Source organism: Ochlerotatus camptorhynchus, unplaced genomic scaffold (genome assembly GCF_037179485.1).
Source record: "Ochlerotatus camptorhynchus isolate MF236.1 unplaced genomic scaffold, CSIRO-AGI_Acam_v1.1 ptg000850l, whole genome shotgun sequence".
Classification (NCBI taxonomy): Eukaryota; Metazoa; Arthropoda; class Insecta; order Diptera; family Culicidae; genus Ochlerotatus; species Ochlerotatus camptorhynchus.
The window spans coordinates 53,205-78,582 of record NW_027041309.1 but is presented as its reverse complement, the minus strand read 5'-3'; the positions used below and the strand labels follow the sequence as shown (position 1 = coordinate 78,582).

Below are 25,378 nucleotides of genomic sequence, written 5' to 3'. Positions count from 1 at the left end.
ATATTGTTGTTGTTTTTTACATAGTACACGTCACTGACAATTGACATGGTTTTCCTTGACGATGACTGCTAGCAAAAAATTAATGAACAAAGCAGAATTTTGAATATCGCCGTGTATGTCGAGATTTTGTAGCACTGTATACATATACGCAAAATTCTTTAATCTGAAAAAAATCTTCAATAACATATTTCACTTCCGGTTGAATTGGTGCGATATGTGAGAGCGAAATACATAACAAAAATTCGAGGAAAATACATTAAAAAAATCGCTGTCAAACTCATATTGACAGGTCCAATTTCATATATGAATAAAATGTATAAGTCAGAGGGAAATAATAAACAACTTTACATGGCAATGCACCCGCTAGTTTGCAATATAGTCGCTATATTCATAGTCTGGCGGATAGAATTTCGATCTATAAAAAAAGCGGAACCAATTCCATATATTGTAGACCAACAATTGAAAAGGTCCTATCAATTTTTATAAACCAAACGTTGATTATTCTTTCCTCGACAATCGAACGCAAATTACCGGCATCATCGGATAGGGGAATCTTTCCCCAACCCAAAGATAGTGTTAGGCGAGCCTTGAATCACGAGAAAACGGTTTCCGAAGTTTTGTTCGAAATAGCTGATGTGTTCTTTTCTGTTGTTGGTCGTGATTTGCTCGATTGGTTCCGCTATTTGACAACTCAATTGGTTCCCGAGATTCTATCCGCCAGACTATGAATATAGCGACTATAGTTTGCAATGCTGATGAAAACAAATCACTGACACAATCACACTTTAGAAATCCTTATACTGACAACCTCTGTCAGCGCCAATTTTTGTTGTGCCTTTAAAAACAACTGCTGTGTAGAGTTATTCATAAAACAAAAATAATTTCATAGTAATAAAACCCTTTTGCTTAAAATGCCTGGATATAAAAACAAAAATTGTTTTTTTATGAGGTAAGTGATCGAAACCTTATTATACGAAAGCATACATATATTTTCCATGCTTGTCTTATAGGGAAAGCAAACTCTTTTAATAATAAGATAGTGTCAACACTGAGATTGCTGAAGTGCGATTGTGTATCATCAATATTTTGAAAGGGCGAAACACTATACAACACTAAACATTTTTGGAACAGATGCACTATGGGAAATTTCCATACAAGCAAGCGGACAAAAATATTTTCTTCATTTTTGCTTCAATGTAACATGTTGAATGTTTGTAATTATTAACTAAGGGACGAGGAACACATTTTAATGATTCACGAACAACTTTTGATAAGGGTTTAGTTTTTAATTGATCTTTAATGATAATATTTTCAAGTCTTTTCTGCAACATTTACTGACGGAAAACATATTGTGAAAAACATAGGCTTCATTTCAATTAATGGTTATATTCGTTCTTCCTAGTTTATTTCAGTTATAAGATAGGTTACAGAATGAGTGAAAATGGGGGGCTTAAATTAACTTTTGCGGGTACGTCTCCGGCGTAGTGGTTAACATTCGTACCTCTCACGCCAAAGTTACTAGTTCAAATCTCACCCCGGACAAGTCACGAATGACCCAAGAGTGTTTAAGTGACTATAATAAAAAAAAAACTGGGAGAAACGGTATAAATTTTATTTCAATCTTTTTTTTTATTGTTTTCTCAATATTGTCCGAATGAAGACATCATGTAAGTTTTCGACTCTGGAACGTTTATTTTTTCAGCTGTTTATGCTGACTTTGTGCTGCTTCTTCTGCAAATATTCCAAGAAAAGCTGGAGAATGAATTGTAATTTCTCCAGCATGAGCAAGTACTTTATGTACGGTTGACGAGCACAACAGGTAACGTTTGTCAACGAGGATTCACAAATATATATATATATATATATATATACAGCAATTCCATAGAAAAAAGTTATAGTGGGTCTCAGAATTTCATGAAAATTGGTATAGTTCTTCCTTATCAAAAAATATTAGACTCGTATTTTTTTATTGCGCCATTAGGGTGACCATTTCCGTGTTAGGGTGGTCCAAAAAATCATTTTTTTTCAAAAATGTCTTTTTTCAAAAATTTATTACTTCTGAACCTCTTGACCGATTTTTACAATTGACCTTTCAAATGAAAGATGTTTGAATGTAGTTTTAAGAAAAATTATGAAACACTCAAAGATATTTGATTTTGCAGGAAAAAAATATGTTACAAATGCTTTTTCTTGATTTTCACTGCGAGGGTCTTCAACAACTTCTTATTTTAGTATTTTTAATTGAAAGATCATTTAATTTTACATAACATATCAAAAAATTAGCGATGTCGGAGAAGCAGTTTTGGAGATACAATTTTTAAAATATTGTTCCGCAATAAATGCACCACACGTGCATGGAAACGATGAAGACGCAAGGTAGTTCACAATGCGTCTCCATCGAGTCACAGCAGCTGTGACTAATGAAATCTATGAGTAACTTACAAGCTGGGTGCACCATTCAGTTCAGCCTGGAGGCTGTCCATAAACCACGTAGACCAATTTTTAAACATTGCAGATCCTACCTCCCCCCTCGTATACTTTACTAAAATTTTAAAATATTTTTACCGAGCGTATACTGTGGCTGGACTCCCCTCCCCCATTGAAGTCTTCGTGGCTTTAAAACAGGCCCCAGTTTGACATTATTAATTTTGGTATCAAAATTCTGGGAGAAGTACTTAAATGCTACAAATAATGACGAGGTCGAAGAAAAATAAGTAAAACATGAAGCATTTATTTTCTTTAATTACAATTTCACACATTTTTCTTCCGTTGAAAATGAATACCGTTTGACAATAATATACTTTTCGTTTTGAGGCTTAAAACTATGGAATGACTGTGTCCCCGAAATTTGGTTCACATGTATATAACGGTTTTTCAATTTTCTTTCCATTTTATTGTAATCGGATTCCGAAAAAAACTGATAGTGTATTTTTGAATCTGGCTTAGAAATAGCCCATGAGTAAAGTTCTTGGGCCGTTGTTATATGGTGGCCTTGCAAACTCGCTTTCGCAGCGTTTCGTTTTAATACTCCTCCCAAAGCATCACAAGGGCCCTTTCCATGACAAGTTGCGAAAAAATTCCACTCGGCAGCAATGCCAAAATCTTTTTGCATGTTGCATAAATTAAAAGCGGTCATCTTATTTTTATATTGGCTTCCTGATCCATCTGAGAAAAAGTAAATCTGTTGTAAGCTTGGCAATTTACATTTTATGAACGCTAGACAATGCGTAAGAAATAAACGAACTGCGACATGATTATGTTTAGTGAAATCAGCAATTGCAATAAAACTAGTAAATTTCAAATCGTTAGATTCTTCGTCTTTAAAATAAATAGCACAAGGGTGAATAGTACATTGGGCGTTCGCCCAATGAAAGCCTTGAACTGCATCCTGCACAACGAAAGAATAATTCTCCGAAAAATCACAGATTATGATGCATTCTGTAGCTTTCAAATTGCTTTTGACGTGTTTCATGTAATTTGCCTGTTGCTCAGCTATAAAGTTATGCGGCAATAAATTGAATAATTTTTCTAAAAAAGTATCAATAAATTCCTGTGTGTCCATTTCAACTAAGTCCATAATGCATCTCTCTACTTGACGCCATTGTTTGAATTGTATTGATTCAACATGTCCGTTACTAAGAATAGTCATTAGTTCTGTGGCCAAAATTTGCGTTCCTGAACAATTTTTGCAACACTGCAGCCAGCATTGTTCACTTGGATTTTGACAAATTATTTTTTTGAACAAATCGTGATAGGAATCAACACCCTCTGGGAGTGATTGTCTGCTTTGTAGTGTTTTAAAAATAAGTTTAACGTTCTGATGATATATACAAACGCATACGGTATGCGTGCCACTTGTCCCTGCCAAAATGCAGTGTTTCGGACGGTTACTGGCGAACATGGAAAATCCTATTTTAATATCAGGATATGTATTTTTAAAGATGGAGTACGCCTATTGCAAGTTACACAAAACTAATCTTCTTTGTACGTAGATTTCGCCTTCATCATTTTTAGATATTAAATAATCTCTTTTCCCCGGACAAACACGACTTATATCGTCACTATTGTAAAAATCACGAACAAGCATTATCGTTGGTTCTCCTAATGAAGCTCTGCTTAACCTCTTTACAGGCACCGACATTATTCCTTTCTCTTGCTGCAGTGCTTTTGCTTGGTTGGCCATATGTTGGGAAACATTGAACTCCTTCATAATTCTATATGTAGACCAACTTTTGGGAAGTGTGGTTAAAATCCTGTATCGCTCATTACTGTCTCTTGTTTCTTTATATTTATTCTTAAGTTGTATAAGGAATTCATTTTCGTCCGACAAAGGTGCGTTGTAGGTGGTAACGATCGATTCAGAACTGGTTGTTTCCACTGATTCTGAAAATAAATATAAAAAATGATTGATTATTAGAAAAAAACATACAAATGATTTATGTTTTATTATTTACCTTGGCAGGGAAAAGGAACCATTCTGGACGGTCCCGCATCGGAAATTGATTCAATGCTGGTTGCTTCGATGGGACTCTGCAAAATGATTGCAAAAAAGAAGAGTTTAAGTTAGTAGTTAGAAGAAAAGAATTGAAATTTAAAGAAGAATCACATGAATTTTCAAATAACGTACCTGCAGCAGCGATTTTGGATGGTCCTGCAACGGCTTCTTCGGTCACGGCATCATTGAGTTCATATAGTTTGTGGTAGCATCGTTGACAAATGAAGGAGCTACTCTCATCTATTTTAATCAGGGTTGCTTCCACTCACTTGCTATAAAAAAATGATTTTCTGAATTTTGAAACCATTAGATGTTATAATGATAATTTGTACTTGTTGGATACAAGAAGAGGTTGAAGGGCAAGTGTTTGACTCATAAAATCTGTCAATTTCGCTACCAGAGTGTTACAATCAGCGATCTTATGATTCGTGAGCGTTCACTCAGAGTGAGCGCTCGCGAGTCGTAAAATCGCTGATTGTGACTATCTAAAAGCAAATTTGACAGGTTTCATGTGTCAAACACTTGCCTTTCAATCTTTTCTTGTATCTAACGAGTACAAAATTTGATTATAACATCTAATGATTTCAAAATTCAGAAAATCATGTTTTTATAGCAAGTGAGTGGAAGCAAGCCTGATTTTAATCTTTTTTTCCACTGCATAATCGTACAATTTATTGGTGATTTTTCTGGCACATGAACTCAACATCCAAACATCACACATTGAACACTTACGTTTCATTTTTAGATATTCTTCAATTCAACTGTTCTAGTAGGAAACTTTGATTTCTAACTGATCATTTCTTTCATAACATTCGTTGTTTTATGTGAAGCATTATATCGTACCTACGAGTGAGTGATATACCTACGAGTCTAAGCTGTAACTCATAGGTATATCACCTGTTCGTAAGCAATGACGTCACTTCAAACAGCTGTTTCAGGTAAATAGATGAATATTTCGAATAAATACAAACACCACCAAACATTTCCAAATGTCACTAACGCCGCGAAGCCTATTGGGCTGGAGCTTATGTAAAAGTCATTGCATACGAACGAGTGATATACCTATGAGGTACAGCTTGGACTCTTAGGTACTGATGCAACATGCAAAAAATTTTTGGCATTGCTGCCGTGTGGCATTTTTTCGCAACTTGTCATGGAAAAGGCCCTACGGGAGGAGTATTGAAACGAAACGCTTTAAAATTTGAGTATACGAAGGGAAAGGTAGGATCTGCAATGTTTAAAACTTGGTCTACGTGGTTTATGGACGGCCCGCAGGTTGAACTGAATGTTGCACCCAGCTTGTAAGTTACTCATAGATTTCATTAGTCACAGCTGCTGTGACTCGATGGAGACGCATTGTGAACTACCTTGCGTCTTCATCGTTTCCATGCACGTGTGGTGCATATATTGCGGAACAATATTTTTTTTATTTTAAAAAAATTGTATCTCCAAAACTGCTTCTTCGACATCGCTAATTTTTTGATATGTTATGTAAAATTAAATGATCTTTCAATTAAAAATACTAAAATAAGAAGTTGTTGAAGACCCTTGCAGTGAAAATCAAGAAAAAGCATTTGTTACATATATTTTTTCCTACAAAATCAAATATCTCTGAGTGTTTCATAATTTTTCTTAAAACTGCATTAAAACATCTTTCATTTGAAGGGTCAATCGTAAAAATCGGTCAAGAGGTTCAGAAGTTATAAATTTTTGAAAAAAGACATTTTTGAAAAAAAAAATGATTTTTTGGACCACCCTAACACGGAAATGGTCACCCTAATGGCGCAGTAAAAAAATACGAGTCTAATATTTTTTGATAAGGAAGAACTATACCAATTTTCATGAAATTCTGAGACCCACTATAACTTTTTTCTATGGAATTGCTGTATATATTTTCGAACGCCACCCTCTGGAATGGTAGTTTGGGGGGTCTGAATCACCCTGCCAAAATTTGAAGTGATTTGGTTCACGGGAACCCCTCGCTCAAACGGCTTGAAGTTTGTATGGGGAAAATCGACAAAATGTATGGGGGAGCGAGCCACTTCCACATTCGGGGCTCTAGGTGGCGCTGTAGTGGGTCGATTTTCTTCGTGTACAAAATGTAGCATCTTTGGAGTAATGGGAACATCTTGGCTCAAGACCGGATGTGAATCCGAGTTACCCCCAAAAAGTTATTAGCGTTTACTTCTGGGGAGGGCCTAACGCGCTTGTGCAGTTTTTATTTTTACGAACAGGTATACGAATAGCAATGTTTGCATAGGTATAACTTTTTTGTTTAACCATGAAATTGGTTGAAATTTTCACAGTGAGTAGAAAAATGTTCAAAATTATGGTCTACTAAAAATTGGAACAGATTGGCCAAGTGGTTCCGGTTTTATTCCGGGTTTCCGAGAGGCCATCGGGGGGAGAAAAGGTACCAGTCGTCTAGAACAAGGTGGTGCTGAAAATCCACAGCAACAGGCATCTATGGGTAGTGCTGATTAATATTTTAACAAAATCAACCCATAACCTGGTTCTAAATACTGAGCGTCCACCGGAAGGCCTTCCGATGACCCGGATCAACCTTAATCTGGATTATTATGTATTTTTGATCAAAGTAGGCCTTGATTATTCTCTGCAACTATATGAAATGTAGTAAATTAATGATCTTGAATATATAAACGTTTCAATGGCTCCAAGTTGTCACCAGATGATCCGCCGGAAGATCCGAAACATCCGTAAAATTTAGTGCTACATAAATTCGATCAAAGTAGGCCTTGATTTTTCTCTGCAACAATGAGAAATGCTGTAAAATTGTGATTTTTGATATGTTAGCTGTTCAATGGCTCCGAGTTATCACCAGATGGTCCGCTGGTAGATACGAAACATCCGTAAAATTGATTGCTGTGTAAATTTGATCAAAGTAGGCCTTGATTTTCCTCCGCAATTATATGGAATACAGTAAAATGGTGATTTCTGAAATATTAGCTGGTCATTGGCTACAAATGGTCACCAGATGACCCACCGAAAGATCTGGAACATCCGTAAAATTGGTTGCTAAGTAAATTTCATCAAAGTATGCCTTGATTTTTCATTGCAACTGTATATAATGTAGTAAAATTATGATTTTTTTTATAAATTAGCAGTTCACTGGCTCCAAGTGGCTCGCCGAACGATCCGGAACATCCGTAAAATGTATTGCTGCGTAAATTTGATTAAAGTAGGCCTTGATTTTGCTCTGCAACTACGTGAAATGTACTAAAATTGTGATTTTTGTTATATTAGCTGTTAAATTGTTCCGATTGGTCACGAAATAACCCGCTGGAAGATCCGGAAAATCTGATAAATTTATTTCTGTGTAAATTTGATCAAAGTAGGCCTTAATTTTACTCTGCAACTATGTGGAGTGTAGTAAAATGGTGATTTTAGATACATTAGCTGTTCAATGGCTCTGAGTAGTCACCAGATGGTCCGTGAGAAGATCCGGAACATCCGTAAAATTGATTTATGTGTAATTTTTTTCAAAGCAGGCCTTGCTTGTTCCCTGCAACTAAATGGAATGTAGTAAAATGGTGATTTTTTATATATTCGCTGGTCATTGGCTTCGAGTTATCACCAGGTGGTTCAAAAAATACGGAAAATCCGTAAAATGCCTTGATTTTGCTCTGCAACTATGTGAAATGAAGTAAAATGGTAATTAAAGATACACTAGCTGTTCAATGGTTCTGAGTAGTCACCAGATGGTCCGTCATTAGAACTGGAACATTCGTAAAATTGATTTCTGTGTAAATTTGAACGAAGTAGGCCTTGCTTTTTCTCTGCAACTATATGGAATGTGGTAAAATGGTGATTTTTTATATATTATCTGTTCATTGTAACATCAGTAAAATTAATTACTTCGTATGAGGACAGCTTCGGCGTAGTCGTTAGCAAGTGTGTAGGTGTGTAAGTCACACAAACATCGCATGTATTTAAATCGATTGGCAAACAGGTTGACACACATTTTCATCATCAAATAAAATATTTCAGGATAATAATAAAAAATCAGTATCTCTGAGCCACACATCCAACGAAGCCTTAAGTTATCCCCTTTCATTTCAGGGTAGTGTTCAAATGTAATTTCGGGGGAACATTTTGACACTACCCTTAAACTAAATGGGATAGTCTAAGATTTTGTTTGGAAAGTGTTTCAGTGATACCGTAAGTGGAAGTGACATTGGGCCAAAAAATCAAAAAATTCGTTCCCTACCTAACAACGTTCACATTTTAGCAAGGAAAACAATGTTAAGCAAGTGAATATATTCATCAATGATATATTACGACTGTCATGGAAATGGTTGATTGAAATTGAAAGCTCATTTTACTAAAATTAATTAAAAAATAGACCAATGTAAAACCATATGGCGGCTGACATTGGGACAACACATAAATTTAATTAAAATATCTTAACATATCTTAAATATGTAAATTTATCGTAGCTATTATGAGTACACTTGGGTCTCACTGCGTCCTAGCAAGAAGTACGGTCGACTTGTTTCACGCTCCGTTGTTTTGGAAGTTTTCTCGGTATTCGCTTGATATAAATTATCAGTTTTTTTCTCACTAAGTGACTCCTGGCATAGTTCCCGGTAAATTGATAAAAAAGTGAGTTTTTTTTAGTGAAAATTGTCATTTTCGGAAAGATTAATCCGTGCTATTGGAAATTCGCAAACAAATTTGGGCATCATCGTTGCGTGGTCACGCATACGCGCTTACGCATACCCGCTCACGTATCATCATCATCGAGTGTGAGTACCCGTCTCTATATCTACATCGTTCATCAATCATCGTGCGCCTGTGTGCGCTGAGTACCGAGCCTCGATGCACCACAACGAAGGTCATCCACGCAGCGCGTCCCTTCCAGCCATCTGTGTAAACGCCTACACATATAACGCTCGATGGTAGTAGTATAGAATTATCAGATAAGTTTTTGTTTTGTTTTTTTTTTTTGTTTCTTTTACTCCCCTATTAGTTAAATTTTCATTTTGTATTTCTGTGTTTGTAGTGTTTTTTGTGTATTGTGTCTGTGCGTTCAGTGGGAGAGCGTTTTGCGCTCCCACTAGTGAACAAAATGGATGTTTTGTCAGAAGACGACATGGATGACCATTCATCACAGAAAAATGATGATGTCATCCATGGTTCGTTGTCTCAGTCTGTCAATGAGCAGGCTGAGAAAAGCTCCAGATTGCGGGCCTACCCGAATGACTCGACTGGCCCATGGGTTGTCTATTTTCAGCCCAAAAACAAACCCTGGAATGTTGTCCAGATATCTGATGATCTGACAAAGCGATTCTCTGCCGTGACCGAAATAACGAAGGTTAGGCACAACAAACTTCGTGTAACCGTCGCTAACCTGAAACAGGCCAATGAAATTGCTGTTTCCCAGTTTTTCACACTGGAATATAGGGTGTACATTTCAGCCTCTGATGTGGAGATCGAAGGCGTGGTCACTGAGGCGAGCCTGAACCCCGAGATACTGGAGAAGCAAGCGGTTGGCCGATTCAAGAACCCCTTGCTTCCTCCGGTAAAGATACTGGCCGTTCATAGAATGAAGTCAGTATCGCTCAGCGAGGGTAAAAAGAGTTTTACCCCCACAGACTCGTTTCGGGTGACCTTTTCTGGATCTGCCCTTCCTCAATACATCGAGCTGGGAAAACTTCGTCTACCTGTGCGGTTGTTTGTACCTCGGGTCAGAATTGCCAGAATTGTAAGCGGTTGGGACATACGGCCTCCCACTGCGGCAACAAGGCACGCTGCTCCACATGCGGGGAGAAGCATGAGGATGGCGCCTGCGCAGCTACTGCACCAAAATGCGTGTACTGCAACGGAACTCCTCCTCATGCTCTCTCGTCGTGCCCGGCGTACAAACAGCTCGGGAAAAATGAAACGCTCCCTTAAGGAACGTTCCAGGCGGTCTTTGCAGAAATGCTTAAGACAGCCACGCCATCGACCAATGACAAAAATCCCTTTTCTCTTTTGTCAGATGACGAGACTGACTCTGACTTGGCTGAGGAGGGAACTTCTTTCAGCTTTCCGGAAGGTTTTGCACGGAAACGAAAGCGCATTCGTTCGCGGATTGTTGCAAATAAAGAACCCCAAATCAGCTTGCCCAAATCAAGGAGTGGTGGGAAAAAGGAGATTTCTACTCCTCCTGGATTCCGCAGAACTGACTATACCCAGGATTTTCCACCTTTTCCGGGGACATCCAAAACCCCTGATGCCCCAATTTTAAGAACAGAAACCCCTTCTTCATCTGGGTTGTTCTCATTTGATGACATTGTGGACGGTATTCTCAAATACCTCAACATTTCTGATCCTCTGAAAAGCATTGTCCTCACATTGCTTCCCACTGTAAAATCCTTCTTGAAGCAATTGACTTCAAAATGGCCCCTTCTTGCAGCTATCATCTCCTTCGATAGATAATTTTCCAAACGAGTTCGGGGATTTGATCACTGTTCTACAGTGGAATTTGTCGAAGTCTTATTCCGAAATTAGATTCGTTCAAGTATTTAGTCCATAACAATAATTGCGATGCATTTGCCCTCTGTGAAACATGGCTCTCTTCAGAAATTGATCTCCCTTTTTATGATTTTAACATTATACGATTGGATCGCGAGGATTCACGTGGAGGAGGGGTACTTTTGGGGATCAAAAAGTGCCATTCCTTCAATAGAGTGAATCTTCCCGAATTCCCCGGTATTGAAGTTTTCGCATGTCAGGCTACCATTAAAGGTAAGAGCCTTTGTATTGCTTCTGTATATATTGCTCCTAGAGTCTCTGTTAATCGCAAACAACTTTTCGACGTATGTGCGGTACTTCCCGCTCCATGGTTGATCATGGGAGATTTTAACTCCCACGGTACAGGCTGGGGGGAGCTATACGATGATAACCGTTCTACTTTGATTTATGATCTCTGCGACAACTTCAACATGAAAATACTTAACAATGGAGAAGTAACACGTTTGGCTGGTCCATCCTCGAATGGTAGCAGATTAGACCTCACCTTTTGCTCCAATTCACTATCGTTGGATTGCACTTGGCATGTAATCCAGGATCCGCACGGTAGTGATCATCTGCCGATCAAAATTTCGATTGCCAATGGGTTCAACTCGTCAGAATCCGTTAACGTCGCGTATGATCTAACCCGTAACATCGATTGGACTAAGTTTCAATCCGCGATAGACGATACAGTATCGTCAGCGGAAGAGCTTCCGCCGTTGGAGGAATATAATTTCCTCTCTAATCTCATCGTCGACAGCGCACTTCAAGCTCAAACACGACCGGTGCCGCGATCGTCAATCCGTAAGAAAACACCATCGCTCTGGTGGGATCAACAATGCACGGAGGTTTACCGTAAAAAGTCCGACGCGTTTAAACTTTTTCGGAAACGCGGAACACGCGAGCATTTCGACGCATACACATCTCTTGAACGCGAACTCAAGAGCCTCATCAAGGCCAAAAAACGGGGTTACTGGCGGCAGTTTGTAGACGGATTGTCGCGCGAAACGTCTATGAATACGCTTTGGAGTACGGCGCGAAGAATGCGTAACCGGTCTACTAACAACGAAAGCGAGGAATACTCGGATCAATGGATTCTTAAATTCGCGCGAAAAGTGTGTCCGGATTCCGTGCCGTCGCAGTTGATTCCTCGCGAAACCGCGAATTCGGTAGACGAAATCAGTCAGTCTTTTTCAATGGTGGAACTTTCACTCACTCTCCTTTCGTGTGGCAATTCTGCCCCGGGATCTGATAGAATCAAGTTCAACTTGCTGAAAAACCTCCCAGACGTCGCTAAGAGGCGCATGTTGAACTTGTACAATCAGTTCTTGGAGCTCAATATTGTTCCCGACGATTGGAGACGAGTAAGGGTGATAGCCATTAAAAAACCCTGATAAACCCGCGTCGGATCACAATTCGTATCGGCCCATCGCGATGCTGTCGTGCATTCGGAAATTGATGGAGAAAATGATCCTTTTTCGCGTCGACAAATGGGTTGAGACGAACCACCTTCTTTCAGATACTCAATTTGGTTTCCGTAGAGGTAAGGGAACGAACGACTGTCTCGCGTTGTTTTCCTCGGAAATTCAGTTAGCTTTTGCTAAGAAAGAGCAAATGGCTTCTGTGTTCTTGGATATCAAGGGGGCTTTTGATTCAGTATCCGTTTGAAGTTCTTTCAGAGAAACTCCACGCTTGTGGATTGTCTCCATTAATGAATATTTTTTTGTACAATTTGCTGTCAGAAAAACATATGAGCTTTTCTCATGGAAACTCTACAACTTTTCGATTTAGCTACATGGGTCTCCCCCAAGGCTCAAGTTTAAGCCCCTTTTTGTACAATTTCTACGTTAGAGAAATTGATGTCTGTCTTAGTGACAATTGCACGTTGAGACAACTTGCAGATGACGGCGTACCCGAGCAAAGTCGATTAACAAAATGAAAGCAAATCGACATTAAAGTTTGCAGTTCCTATCATAATGAAAGCTCATTTTGATTTCAATTGTCGCGACAGAAGTCTGATATCTTATTGTGCTTCCATTATGCAGTCAAGACTTTTTAAATCAAAGCAACTTAACTTGAAGTTCTGCTGTTAATTTCTTGTTTAAAATTTGATTTAAGTTCATCTGTCGTTGAACTAACTATTACTGTTTATTTGATTTGTTTAACGTATTTTAGGTCATTCGTGACTAGCCCGAGGTGATATTTGAGCTCAAATCTTACAGCGTGAGAAGCATGGATGCTAACCATTAACGACAGGCCCGTATTCAGTCAAACATTATGAATGCAAAATCAGTAATCAAATTGATTTCATTGAAAGCAGAATTAGTTTTCCGTTTGATTCAACAGTGTAAAATTTTGCTCTCATTTTTGCTGTGTTAACCGTTAAGTGAACCAAAATGAGATCAAATGGAGTATTCAAAATAAGTTACATCATAACAGCAAATTCTGATTTCAATTTGATCTCTAACTTTGCTCGGGTAGTGTTTATCACAGGATCAAAAGAGGTTGACCTGCAAGGACCCTTACAGGATACCTTGGACAATTTGTCTACTTGGGCTATTCAGCTAGGTATCGAATTCTCCACGGAGAAAACTGAGTTGGTCGTTTTTTCTAGGAAGCATAGCCCAGCACAACCGAAGCTTCAACATTTGGGTAAACCGATCACTCATTCCATGTCTTTTAAATATCTCGGGGTCTGGTTTGATTCCAAATGCACCTGGAGATCCCACATTGAGTATCTGAGACGAAAATGCCAACTAAGAATCAATTTCCTTCGATCACTTACCGGAACGTGGTGGGGAGCCCATCCACAAGATCTTCTGACGTTGTACCGGACAACGATTTTATCGTCTCTAGAATATGGTAGTTTTAGTTTCCAGTCGGCAGCTAAAACACACATCATCAAGCTGGAACGGATCCAGTATCGTTGTCTTCGTATCGCGTTAGGATGCATGCACTCGACTCATACTATGAGTCTCGAAGTGCTGGCGGGCATGTTGCCACTATCCGTCCGTTTTTCAGAGTTATCTCTGAGGCTCCTCAACCGTTGCGAAGTAATGAACCCACTGGTGATCGAAAACTTTGAGAAGCTTCTGGAGCTAAATCCTCAAACATGTTTTATGACTTTGTACTACCTATATTTAACACAGGATGTCAGCCCTTCAAGAAATATTCCCAATCGTGTAGTCTTCTCCGATTTCAGCAATTCAGTGAATTTTGATTTATCTATGACGCAGGAAATCCGCGGAATTCCAGAGCATCATCGTTCTATGATTGCTCCGTCAATATACGCTGCAACGTTTGGCCATGTTGATTCTGCAAGAACGTTTTTCACAGATGGATCTCTAATAGAGGAGTCCGCTGGTTTTGGTGTATTTTAAGAGTTCATAGCGCCTCTCGAAAACTTGAAGCTCCTTGTTCTGTGTATGTGGCTGAACTGGCAGCAATTCAATACACTTTGGAAACTATTGCTTCACTTCTTCCACACCACTACTTTATTTTTACGGATAGTCTCAGTTCTGTCGAGGCTATCCGTTCCATTAGGCCGGTAAAGCACTTCTCGTATTTTCTCTTGAAAATACGAGAACTGCTTAGTGCTTTATCCGTGCGCTCTTTCATCATCACCTTCGCGTGGGTCCCTTCGCATTGCTCAATTTTGGGCAATGAGAAGGCGGATTCACTTGCGATGGCGGGCGCTATGGAAGGCGACATTTATGATCGACAAATCGCCTATAGTGAATTTTTCTCTATTTATCGTCAGCAGTCGCTCGTTAGCTGGCAACATCAATGGAGTGAAGGGAGCTTGGGAAAATGGCTACATTCAATTATCCCTAAGGTGTTGAAGTTTGCATGGTTCAAAGGGTTGGACTTGGGTCGAGACTTCATACGCGTGATGTCTCGTCTCATGTCCAATCACTATTGTCTAAACGCTCACTTGTTCCGTGTGGGGTTGGGAGACAGCAATCTCTGTGAATGTGAACAAGGTTTTACCAGGACGCTGATCACATCCTTTGGTCTTGTGCGGAGTATCGTGGAGTCAGATCACATTTTTATGATTCCCTTCGGGCTCGAGGTAGACAACCTAATGTTCCAGTTCGGGATATTTTGGCTAGACGCGATCTGGAGTCTGGAGTTTATGATATTAACCTTAGATTGTAAGTTTGATTAACCTTGTGTTTAGTTTGTATTTTGTACGTGTGGGGTTTTTTTTCCAATGTTTGTTTTAAAGATGAATAGAAATAATTTCATGCTTTAGGATTAATTAAATAGTTGTATCGTAATCCACATTTCAAACCCCCTTCTTCCCTTTTCCCATCCAAAAAATTGTAAATCTCCACTAACCTCGAGACAACCGCGAGTACTCGGTCCAGTTCCTTTAACTTTAAATTTAAGACAGTAATAATGCATAACGCAAAGGATAACTCGGCTCTGTAAAGTTTATTCGATTGAGCCTGTACAAATAAAGTAATTGTAAAAAAAAAAAGAGTACACTTGGTTATGATCACAATGTACTTCGTATGTATGGTTAAAGATCGCTTGTAGCCTTCGTCTATTTTCATAAAAGTGTGTTCAAACATTTGTTTGCCTGTGGACATTTAAAAAAATCTACTACTATTTATGACACTTTACTTTACAGTACAAATTAAATAAAACAACTAGTTAATGTTATCTACACTTTACTCCAGAAGCTCAAGAAACATATACTAGACATCATTTTCTGTATATTCAAGATATTTGCATCAATAAACATTGTTCAATTTTGGCCCAATGTGGCTTCCTAGTTTCAATGTCCCCCCGTCTTACGGTACTATTTATTTAATCAGTCAGAAGACCAAGAGAGCAAAATGCATGACGATGCTGCAACACTGCATGACTGTCCCGTTATTGAGAACCATGCTTGTTCACAGCATCGTCATGCGCTTTGCATCCTTAGTACTCTGGCTGTTAATTATGTTTCGAACAGAGATACCTTGTCCAAAACAAGTCACAAAATTGAGTTTTACAATCAGGTTGTAATGTGTATTAGTCCCACTAAGCATAATTTCCCAAGCAATACACTTCCGTCTCTAAAGGTTGAGGCAACTTGATTGTAACCGGAATAAATCACATAGGAGTTGCCGTTTGCGACAAGTGTGCTGCTAGGGTTACGTTTATTCATGTAAATACATAAATGAGGGTAAGAGCTTCGCTAGTACATACGAGGAGGAGGGAATAAATGATCAAACTTATACCTAATACCCTGGACAGGCTATGGCTTATATCATGTAATATAGGCTGCAATGAGCACTCATACATCTAGTTTTCACTGGAAATCCTATGTATGAGTGCTCATTTCAAGACAGCCTATATTACATGATATAAGCCATAGTCTGTCCAGGGTATAAGATGATGGATATTTCGTAGTCTGAATCGTGGGTACTGGGCTTACGGTTATTGTATGTGACTTAGCTTCTTTGGCTCATCCTACATAGGGTCGCGGATGGTTTGTTGGGTGTCGTCCTTCAAGGAATGAAGACTCCAAGGGTTCCGTGTATGGGGTACCGGCTCGATGAGTTTTAGAGAGTGCCCGCCGACGGAAACTAAACTCATCGGTTAGGGTTCCAATAAACGGTGGCAATCCCCTTGACCTAACTGGGCCTTAACCTCAAAAACTTACTAACTAATAACTTCTGAACCAGTTAATCAGAATACTGGTTACACACTACACCAGTTTAGCAAGTACCTCGCATTGTGTTGATGCTGCTGCTTCGAACCTTCGTGTTCTTAAGACCACAGTACTTGAAAGCATAGTGAACTTACACCGTTTTCCGTCCACCGTTTCTTTACCACTACTTGAGCTTCATGGTGTTTCTGGTGTATTTCGACGCTACTGCTGCGGATTATTACTCTGGCTGCGGGAAGGATGCTGCTCGTGATGACAATGCTACTTAACCACTACCACTGCTTAATGGCGAATACTAAAAAAAAAAAAAAAATAAATAAATTATTCTATCAATGATTTAAACCAGCGGCATCACGTTGTGTGGCAAGTACTACCAAGGCGAAAATAGTTTCTGCGCCACCGCTGCCGATGACATGACCGGTTTACAGGTCTACTTGAAACATGGTTTTGCATGAAATAGTCCCTTCAACCACAATATTTGCCCAATTCCAGTTAGTATACATAAAATTAAGTCCCCGGAAGAAATAAGCAAAATGAGTTGCTGAGTGAAATACGGCCTCAAAGGTTTTATTGGAGATATAATAGTCAACAAACAAGTAACGCTTACAAGAAGCAATTTAATATAGCTGTTTTTTAGGAGTCAAATTTAAACAATTTTAAACTCCAGGAGCATACCCGAGCAAAAAGGAAAGCAAAAGTAATATATTTATGAAATTATGAGTTTATTTTTCCAGTGTACTCTGAGTTTTTTTAGCAGTAGTGCATACCCGTCCTTTGCATATTTTGTTTAAAATTTAACAAAGAAAATTTAAACATCATTTAACAACAAAATACTTGGATACTTTTTCCTTTTTTGCGTGGAATGGTCTTTGTCTTGCAAAACACTTCAGCCTATTGCTCTTTATTTAATACTAATACCAATATTTTTTATAATGCAGGTATAAGATAAACGCATCAAAACTTAATGGTACTTAAGAAGGACTTGTTGCCAAAGCATTTTTCTATTCAAAACCATCTATTGAAGAAAAAGGCATTTTTTGGTAAGATAACAAAATATAAAGATCATCTTCAGTTTTCATTGAAAGTTGTTGAACAACATGCATGCATGTTTCCAACAAGTATACGTATTACATTAAAACAAAGTATGAAATACATTAATCTTGCCCCACAGAAAGTAGATTTCCACATCATGATTTTTTTCTCATTAATATTACACTAAAATCTCCCATTAGTTGTTGTTGAACACTGCTTTTTATTGTGCAAGATAAATGTTATGTTTACTTTGTTTTAATGTAGTCCGTGAACTTGTTGGAAACGTGCGCCGATGTTGTTCAACAACTTTCAACATAAATTGCAGTTGTTCTTCACTTTATGTTATCTTGCCACAAAATGCTTCTATTAGAGCAACACCTCGCTCTGCACAATCGTTCACGACCAATATTGAAGCAACATGATTTTTCCCTCGTTTATAATCTATCAAATCTTCCCATTGGTTGGGGTTTTGTTCTAAGAATCTTGAAGAAATTCCTGATATTTCAAAAAAATTCATGGTGTTCTTCAGAAGCATTCTGACAACTCATAATTTTTTAAAACTTCGGGTGAAGATATTTCACAACGAACATTTCGATCCGCATTGCTTTTTTGAATGTTGAGAGCAGTGACCATGGAATTTTTTTTTCTTCAATAGTTACCTCTGGATCAAAAAATGCCATGGCTATAAGCTCTTCACTCAAGTACCATAAATGCCTTGTGAGTTTTTTTGAAGCTGCAGCATAAACATTATCGGTGTTATTTTTGAACGAAGATCTATAATTAAGTAGTTTTTTTTGCCAGGGTAAGGTCATTTCGTGCTGCCGACAATGAACGAGGAGCATTGAACCACGAAGTTATGTAAAATCTTATTATAAACATGCAAATTACGGGCATACATTTCTGTTCATAGGAACTTTGAATAAATTGGACCCTAAACATCGAGATTTTCAGGCAATAGATTGCCTTGGCCATCCACCGTGCACGGCTATGTGCCCCTGGAGGAGTGAATTTTATAGATTGAACACCTAAAAAAGCCAGAGTTAAATTCAATAGCTCCTTGTAATCGTTACGAACTTGTTTGTTTACCAGTTGATCTCTTATGAAACCTATGAGCTCGCATTTCTCGTCTCCGAGCTCATGAATAATACTTTTATCGATCATTTTTTCTTCAAACTCTAACTTGAGAGTTGGCCAAGCTGATTGAAATCGGACGAACATTGTGGATGAAGGACCTGTTGAGTGAAAAAGCGTGTCCCAAGCAGAAGACATTAATAGCTCCACGATGTGGTGTCTACAGGCAAGCCACAGAAGATCCCTCCCTTAATGATTCTCAATAAGGGTGCATGCTCCTTTCATTGATCCAGTATTTGCTGCAGTGGTGTCAAAACCCATCGCATTGACTCTACCGCTCAGCTCCCAGTTATTTAACAAACTACAAATTTCATTGGCCTGATTTTCCCCAGAGCCTTTCTCTAATTTTGGCACTCCAAGAAGTTGTGTGTCATGGCCTGAAGATATGAGTATTGGCAGCCGATCTACAGTAGTTTTACCTGTTAAAATGCAATAGATAGTAAAATTGATGATCCTTTTGAAACAAATATCAATAATTTAAAAAAGATACCAATCTTTAAATATAGTACTCTGTGATTAAGAATCAAAAAATGTGTATCTCATAAAATATGATTTAATTAACATATAAGGTAAACCAGGATATGTTTAACCTGGGGTAAGTGGGGATAGCCATTTTCAAAATCTCCATAGAGCCAACGACATTCAGATTTAAAAATGGTTATTCTCACTTTGGACCGGTGTCCTGCACGCTAACTTGAAGAAAATTACTCATTAATGGGTAACAGATAATCATTAGTGGGTAAAACATTTACGCTTACGTTCCTTATCTATTCCAACCAAAATAAAAATTGAATTGCTACCGTCAGTTCTCGACGCGAATTTTGTTGCAACAAGTTTCAAATTGCTTATCATTTTTCAAATTGCTGAAGGTTGAATTTAATTTTTATTATAAATTCAAATATTGAAACAAGGAGTAAACGATGTGCCTATTTTAGGTGCTTACCCCACTCCTTGTTTAAATATTTTGAAATAAAAATAAAATTTAAAATTTATATAAAAATATTTATACAAACAAAAATTATAAGTAATTTGTAAAATTGCATGAGAACCAATAGAGATCTGAAGCAATGATGGTTATTGGTTTAAAATATGTTAGGCACGTAAGTGTTAAATATGCATCTATTGAACGGTTTCCCATTCACCAGAACGGACAACTTTTTAAAACACTTAACAGATAGATTTCTGAAATATTAACTGGTGGTTTATGAATGATGAATGAATCAATAAATAGTTCAACGATATAGCTTTGAAATTGACTGACAGAGTCTGTTTGAAGATTGAGCTTTAGTAAAACGCTTAAAATTTTTTCGTAGTGAACAGATTTTAATAAAATATAAGTCCTATTATGATTACTAAAAATATGGCTTTTATTTCAGTAAAATTAATATAAAATTAAAATAAACCATCATCCAATAATTCAGGCATCTATCTTTTTAAATGATGCTCGAACAGCTATTTATCTCTTCGGATGGGAAGTAAAGCCGTTGGTCCCCGGTTCATGAGTTGATGGGTCGATAGGTAGGGTCCAGGTGTGGGAGCTGCCTTCCTGGCACGTCGGTAGCATTGGTGCTCAGCACGGAAAACAAGATCGACGGAAAAAACAAACCAAAGAAAAAAAAAAAAAAACTATTTATCTAAATAAAATAAATATAACGAATATAACAACGCCCTAACAATTTTTAAGTACACTTTAAATTTGATTACCAGTCAGATCAGGTAACAGCTTTCCATCTAGGTCGAAATTGCATTTAATATTGTTGGAAAATGTTTCCCAATGTTGTACTCGCGCCTGATTGTGTGATGGCTTATTATAAATTCATCTGTGAATATTTGAAAGCAATAATTATTTGGAGATCATGTCCTAAAATCAACATCAGTTTGCTATCACTGATAGCTGAATTCGTTTTCAATGAGATGTCACAGGAAGATTATGTTGTTGTCAATTTTGATATTTTAACCGTTAAAATTACCAAAACGACAGCAACCTGAGTAATCATTATCAGCGTCATCACAACATCAAATGTAGTTTTCAATTTTATCTCAGGCTTTGCTAGGGTAGGCTATCTGAGCCCCCCTATCTTTTTTATTCTTTGGATATTCCAATAATATGCCTTTATATTTAAATTTACAAACATTTTTGATTGATTTGAAGTACGGCATAATAACATGATAGACCAAAGTATTAGGTTTGTCACGGACCATCTGGTGACTACCCAGAGCCATTGAACAGCTAATGTATCTAAAATCACCATTTTACTACACTCCACATAGTTGCAGAGTAAAATCAAGGCGTACTTTGATCAAATTTACGCAGCAATAAATTTATCAGATTTTCCGGATCTTCCAGCGGGTTATGTCGTGACCACTCGGAACAATTGAACAGCTAATATAACAAAAATCACCATTTTACTACATTTCACGTAGTTGCAGAGTTCCGGATCTTTCGGCGAGCCACTTGGAGCCAGTGACCAGCCAATATATAAAAATCATAATTTTACTTCATTATATACAGTTGCAATGATAAATCAAGACATACTTTGATGAAATTTACGTACCAACCAATTTTACGGATGTTCCAGATCTTTCGGTGGGTTTTCTGGTGACCATTTGGAACCAATGACCAGCTAATATTTTAGAAATCACCATTTTACTGTATTCCATATAATTGCGGAGGAAAATCAAGGCCTACTTTGATCAAATTTACACAGCAATCAATTTTACGGATGTTCCGTATCTACCAGCGGACCATCTGGTGATAACTCGGAGCCATTGAACAGCTAACATATGAAAAATCAGCATTCTACTACATTTCACATTGTTGCAGAGCAAAATCAAGGCCTACTTTGATCAAATTTGCGCAGCAATAAATTTTACGGATGTTCCGGATCTTCCGGTGGGTCATCTGGTGACAACTTGGATCCAACGACCAGCACCATTTTACTATACTCCATTAAATTGGAGAGGAAAATCATGGCCTACTTTGATCAAATTTACACAGCAATCAATTTTACGGATGTTTCGTATCTACCAGCGGACCATCTGGTGATAACTCGGAGCCATTGAACAGCTAACACATAAAAAATCACCATTTTACAACATTTCTCATTGTTGCAGAGAAAAATCAAGGCCTACTTTGATCGAATTTAAGTAGCACTAAATTTTACGGATGTTTCGGATCTTCCGGCGGATCATCTGGTGACCACTTGAAGCCATTGAAACGCTTATATATCTAAAATCATTAATTTACTACATTTCATATAGTTGCAGAGAAAAATCAAGGCCTACTTTGATCAAAAATACATAATAATCCAGATTAAGGTTGATCCGGGTCATCGGAAGGCCTTCCGGTGGACGCTCAGTATTTAGAACCAGGTTATGGGTTGATTTTGTTAAAATATTAATCAGCACTACCCATAGATGCCTGTTTCTGTGGATTTTCAGCACCACCTTGTTCTAGACGACTGGTACCTTTTCTCCCCCAGATGGCCTCTCGGAAACCCGGAATAAAACCGGAACCACTTGGCCAATCTGTTCCAATTTTTAGTAGACCATAATTTCGAACATTTTTCTACTTACTGTGAAAATTTCAACCAATTTCATGGTTAAACAAAAAAGTTATACCTATGCAAACATTGCTATTCGTATACCTGTTCGTAAAAATAAAAACTGCACAAGCGCGTTAGGCCCTCCCCAGAAGTAAACGCTAATAACTTTTCGGGGGTAACTCGGATTCACATCCGGTCTTGAGCCAAGATGTTCCCATTACTCCAAAGATGCTACATTTTGTACACGAAGAAAATCGACCCACTACAGCGCCACCTAGAGCCGCGAATGTGGAAGTGGCTCGCTCCCCCATACATTTTGTCGATTTTCCCCATACAAACTTCAAGCCGTTTGAGCGAGGGGTTCCCGTGAACCAAATCACTTCAAATTTTGGCAGGGTGATTCTGACCCCCTAAACTTCTAGAGGGTAGCGTTTGAAATTCCAGACTTTGACTTTTCCATATAACGCTGAAACACTCTAATATATATAAATTAAAAGTTAGGGGACCGCGGATACGTTTTTAAAAAGGAACTGACTCAAGTAACTGATGGATTAAGACTGATTTTATTAATTGAAATATTCCCTAAGCTAAGCTATGGTTCCTATCAAAGGCGCGTGGCTGTGGTGATCCATTCTGCTGACTCTGGTTTCCGTCCTCCTTGGTAACGATGTCGTGTGGTCGATGGACTTCGCTCTGGTTAGAATGCTGACTCGATGCGTGGATGGTTCGATGGGTTTATGATGTCAATACCCTCGTTGGGTTTACTGCACGCAAGGTGTTTATGCTGCAGTATGATACTCGGTGCAGTAGGGTTGGAGATACGTTTGATAACTAGACCTTCCTTTAGAGAAGATTCGTCTCGAATCTTATTTGTGCTCCTGACGTTTTTGATGATTCGTGCATGCTAGAACTGAAATCTCGGCTGCTGTTTGTTATCCAGATGAATTTTTTCATATATCACTTGGATCGAGTTTGGTGAGCCCTCGAAAGAAGGTGGGTTGGATTCTTTATGTTCTTCGTCTGAAGATAAAGAAGATTGCGTATTTAATGTTTTACATGATTTTACCTCTATTGTTGGTTCTTGTAGATTGATGTTTGTTCCACATTGTCCTCTTAGATTCCAAATAGTTAACCCGATAATTATTACTGCAAACAGGGTGAGAAGTCCAGTTGTGGTGTGTTCCAGGGTTGTGTGGTCCTTTCTCAGTTGACTGATGTGGTTGAGATTTTCAATTCTTAGCAAGTTGACTTGATGTAGGTCAGTTTTCTTCAGGATGGTTGTAGCTTGGAAGTCTATTCCAATGGTTGAGATTATTCTCATGTCATGATGATCCACGGTTTTTCTGCCATCGTAGTTGATTCCGTTGATGGAAATAGTGCAATTATTGTAGCTGATCAGTAGAGTTCCGGTCATTTTTCGAGTTTTAATGTTGCAGCTCGAGGTTAGAAGGATAGGTTGGATGGCGTTCCTTATTATCAGCGTATGTTCGTTTATCTGTTTGATGTCCATCTCGTCTCGTTGCTCTTCGTAAGGACAGGATGCGTTGTTTCCTCTTAAAGCGTTGTCGATGCAGCCATCGCCTGTTAGATTGGTTAGCTCCTGGACTTTACAGATCCTATATTTCTCTATGATAGAACATTCATGATTTACTCCTAACGTCATAAATTTACCCAAAACAGCTGAGTTGAACAATGTTGATATAATTTTACGATCTTTTGGTAAAGTTTCGAATTTAACATATTGGTAGTACCCTTGTTTAAAAATTGGAGTTTTTATAACAAATACGATTTTTGATTTTTCGTGGTAGGTTTGGATGCTTAAAAATTCATAAATCTGATCTGTACTACTTATTGAGATATTTTGATCTTCTAGTGTGGTTAATATGGATTTAGTTTCGTTATAATTAAGAATAGCTTTCGATACGATCCCTAATCTAGATAACTGAACTACTTCGAAGATGTCTTTCAGTTGATTATTTAATAATTGTATATTGAATAATATATCATGAACTATACCTTTCAAGTAATTTTCATTCTGAACGTTTGAATTGCTATTCATTCTAGAAATTTTCCTGAGGATTTCCATCTGATGTTCATTAACATGTTTTATAAGGTCATTGACCTTTGCTTCAAACTGTTGATTGATTCTTATTTGCCTATTATTTTCATTTATTAGAAAATTAGTCTTTGTTCTAGAGTTTTCCATGCTTTGTCGGATGAGTAGCAAGTCGTTGTCGTCTAAATTTCCAGTCAGTGATTTAATGAACGTTCCAAGAGGATTAAGAAGTCCTCTTTTTTGTCGGTGTACTGGTTTAAGTCGGTAGAAATTGTCGGATAGTCGTTCCATCCTTATATTTAGCATTTTGAAAAAAGGTTGTGTCGTATTACGTCGTTCGATTTGGTGTAGTGTATATTGCAGGTTTTGGAAACTGCTCTCAAATTTTTCCAGGTCCACAATGTGAACGTGGAAATGTTGTGATATAATTATCTTTGCTTCCTTCTCGCTAAACGCTATGAATCCGTCGTGGCGTGATACATCCGTAATAGTTACTTCTGCCATCCCATTGAGGACGAATCTGGAATGGAAAAGATGCTTACGTTTTGTTCTAACAAATCATTTATGCTGTGGAGGAAAAGTGGTTCATGATTATTTCCGTTGTCTTCTTATCTTTGTCTTGTGGATTTTCCTCCCTGTTTGATCTTCGAATGTTTTGGAGTGGTCCCTCATGACCTGGTATCGGCGATACTTATCTTTGGTTTTGTTCTTCACTCCTTGTTGTGCGATGTACACAGGCTCGTCTGTATTTAAGGATGGATCCGTTTCTTTATTCTTATTATGGAAATTCAGGTCTTTTTTCTGTTTCTTTCGTAAGGCCAAAGTGGCTTCCTCATAGATTTTGTTTCTTTTTTCTATAATTTCTGCAATGTTATTTGGTCTCACCTCTCCCTCTTTGATTCCAAAGAATACTTCTTTGGGTCTCATCTTTGTACAGGAGT

At 38.0% G+C, this 25,378-nt stretch overlaps 1 pseudogene; it reads right to left on the bottom strand.

The window, feature by feature from the left end:
- Window positions 1-3,577: 3,577 nt before the first annotated feature.
- Window positions 3,578-23,795, bottom strand: LOC135715320 (uncharacterized; annotated as a pseudogene).
- Window positions 23,796-25,378: the final 1,583 nt, after the last annotated feature.